Raw genomic sequence first — 3,794 nt, forward strand, 5'->3', positions numbered from 1 at the left:
CTTATCGGGTCCAAACTCCAATTAGCTAGAACAACCTCATTTCCAGCCTTCCAGTTGCAAGGTCTAAGCAGTACATTAATGTCCTCATAAAGTCTCCTAAACACCATTATCTTATGCATCCGTTGATCGTGAAAGATTCTTCGATTCCTTTCTTGCCAAATATGCCAAACAGTTGCGCTTAAAACCACTCTAGCCAGTTTATATGTTCTATCCTTCACCTTGAATTTATGTTGAATATGCAGCGCTTCAGTTCTAAGGTCTTGAATATCAGTAGCATCCAACTGCAATTTTAGCTTACAAAGTTTCCAAATAAATGTTGTAAAAGGGCATTGAAAGAAAAGATGGTCTCTAGTCTCCTTCTCACCAATACAAAGAACACAATTTTCAACTGAAGAAATCCCAAATTTGGAAAGTCTGTCTCTAGTAGCCAGTCTATTGTATAGACTTTTAATCAAACAGTAGGCCATTTTAGGATTTGAGGAAGGGAACCAAACCACATTGTAAAGCTCAAACATAGTATAGGAAGTCCTTACTTGATCTCAAGCCGAATCAAAAGAAAAGTACCACTTACAGCAGGTAACCAAACCCATTTATCTTTTTGTCCAGAAATTGGGATTTTAGTTATAGAATGAACCAGAGGCATAAGACAAGGCAACACAGTATTCCATTGAGAGTTATGAATGATGCGTGAAACTGTCCAATTCTCTGTGGCAGTGAGTTGAGGTGTAGGATGTTGTAGTAACTCAATAATTCTGCCTTCATGAATCCATGGATCAAACCAGAGTGAAGTAGACTCACCATCTCCAATAGACTTCCTAATGCAATTCAAAGCTTTGAATTTGAGACCTGAAAGATGCTTCCAAATACCAGAATCCATTAAGTTAGATGAAGAATCCCAGAAATTAACACCCTTGATATATCTTATATTCATCCAATTAGTCCAAAGAGAATTAACAGTAAGGAGACGCCAAATCAACTTTAAACCTGCAGCCTGACAGAGATCATCTAATTTTCTAAGTCCAAATCCTCCTTCTTGTTTTGGCCTACAAAATTCTTTCCAGTTAATAGCGTGCATCTTACCTTTCCAAAGAAAGTTAGCAAATATAGCTTCCAAGCTGTGTACAACAGAGATAGGAAAATTATAGACAAAGAACCAGTAAGCAGTGGTACTATACATGACAACTTTAATGAGTTCAAGCCTCCCAGCAAATGATAAGGAGTGTGTCATCCAACCCTCAATCTTATTCCTAACTTTATCAATTAGGGAAAAAATCCTTAGCTTTAGGATAATTTATTGATAGAGGTAATCCCAAGTATTTCATAGGCAGAGTTCCTCTTGATATTCCCACTATAGAGCTTAAGTCATTTGTATTAATACAACCTCTACTGTAAAATATCCTGCTCTTGCTTCGGTTTATACTCAGACCAGTATTAAGAACCAGAGAGTCCAGCAGAGTGTTTATACCTTCGAAGGATTTTCTATTTGCTCTACAGAAAACCAACATATCATCAGCAAACAAGATATGAGAGACTTGCAGATCCTTGTTCTTCTTAAAATTTTGGATTTTCTCTAAAGTTGTAGCTAGCTCCATCCCAATAGACCAGAATTCCATCACTAACACAAATATATATGGAGATAGAGGATCTCCCTGCCTTATACCCCTATTACTCTAAAAGTAACCAGTAGGGGAGCCATTTAATAGAACTAAAAAAGATGCTGTTGAAAGGCACTCCTTGATCCAATTGATCCATTTGACTGGGAAACCCATACACTGCATAATATAGTATACAAACTCTCTGTTAATGCTATCAAAAGCTTGGTGCAGATTAATTTTTAAGTAAGCTCTTTTCCCATGATTCTTAGAGAAATCCCTTAGCAACTCATGAGCCAATAAGGAACACTCACCTATTTGTCTCCCTTGAAGAAAAGCATGTTGATTCTTAGATATCAACTCTTCCACCACCAATTTTAGTCTGTTACTCAATATTTTAGTTATAATCTTGTAAATAACATTACAACAAGAAATTGGTCTATAATCATTTATGGAAGTAGCTTCTTGTGATTTCGGCACTAGCGTGAGGAAAGTATGGTTGATCTGTTTAAGAAGTTTACCTGATGAGAAAAAAGACTTCACTGCTAAAACAACATCATTCTTGATTAATCCCCAATTATGTTGATAAAAATAAGCGTTAAAGCCATCAGGTCCTGGTGCCTTATCTGGATTCATTTGGAATAGAGCATCCTTAATTTCCTTGTAATTAACATCCTTGCATAACCATTGTTTAGCTTCATCAGTTAGGATTCTCTTAACTGTCATTTTAGGGAAAACATTCCAATATGAGGTTTGATTGAATAGGCCTTCAAAGAATTTTGGAGCAATGAGCTTAATTTGGTCAATAGAAGAGATAGGAGACCCATCTTGGTCAATTAGTTGTCTGATACTATTCGTAGATATCCTTTGCTTGATAGCATTATAAAAGAACAGGGTGTTTCTATCCCCCTGTTGTAGCCATAATTGTCTACTCTTTTGCCTCATTTCATCTTCCTCCTTGCCTAACCAACCATCAAGTTCGAAACATAATGCTGATTCAGTAAACTGCAGATCCTCATTTTCCATATTCTGAATGAGCTCCAATTGCTTTGACAACTTAATAATATTATTCTTTGTTGAAGTACCTGACTGTTTAGACCAAATTTTTAGAGCCAATTTTAGATACTTAAGTTTAGAAACCAGCCTGAACATAGAAGAACCTGCATAAAAATTGACCCAAACATTTCTGACCACCTCTTCATAACCCTTACATTGAGTCCAGTAGTTAAAAAATCTGAAAGTCTTTGGCCCTGAAAGAGTGCTGGGAATAAGATGGACAAGAGCTGGGGTATGATCACTAGAAGAGGTACATTTATATTCTTTAAAAACTTGAGGAAACTTATCTATCAAGTATGAATTGCTCAGAGCCCTATCCAACTTACCATAGATTCTGTATCTACCTTGTTATTTATTATGCCATGTCCAAGATGAACCAGTACTTTTGATATCAGATAGACCACATTTCTATATGCAATCATTGAACTCTTGAAGTTTCTTAGCAGTCAGCTTCATACCTCCTATTTTCTCTGAGGTGAATCTACAAACATTGAAATCCCCCACTAACAACCATGGCATTGTGTTAATTTGAGAGTGTATATCTGTAATATCAGCCCATAAAGTAGATCTTGTTGTTTCTGAATTTTCTCCATAAATGACACTCAAAATTAGAGTGAAACCTCCAATATTCTGAAGCCTTATTGTTGTAAAGTAACAGATAAAATTGTACCATTCCAGACCTCTGCATCCCAAGCTACCCAAATTCTACCTCTACTAGAAGCAATATAGTTGTTACAGTATGACCAATGAGGAGGGAGACATTTGGAAACTCTGTATGCTTTTGGAGATTTTACTTTGGTCTCTAACAAACCAACAACACTTGGATTCAAAGATTTAATATGTCTTTTAATATCCTTCCTCCTACTCAAATTGTTCATGCCCCTAACATTCCAAAATAACATGGTCATGAGGTAGTATTTGAGGATGCCCTTGTAACTCTCTTAGGGCCTAAAGAAGAATCTCTATTTATCTTTACCTGGTTGTTTTTTTTCTTCATCGGCAGCTAATTTTTTTCATTTAACCAATCAGGATTATCAATAGCAATAGGAAAATCAATACATGTCTCATTCCCACTTCCCCCACCAGGTTGCACAGAAATATTCACCTCTATGTTATTTTTGGATTGACCTTGTATACCAGAATGTA

The sequence above is a fragment of the Asparagus officinalis genome, unplaced genomic scaffold, assembly GCF_001876935.1.
Source record: "Asparagus officinalis unplaced genomic scaffold, Aspof.V1 AsparagusV1_Un679, whole genome shotgun sequence".
Classification (NCBI taxonomy): Eukaryota; Viridiplantae; Streptophyta; class Magnoliopsida; order Asparagales; family Asparagaceae; genus Asparagus; species Asparagus officinalis.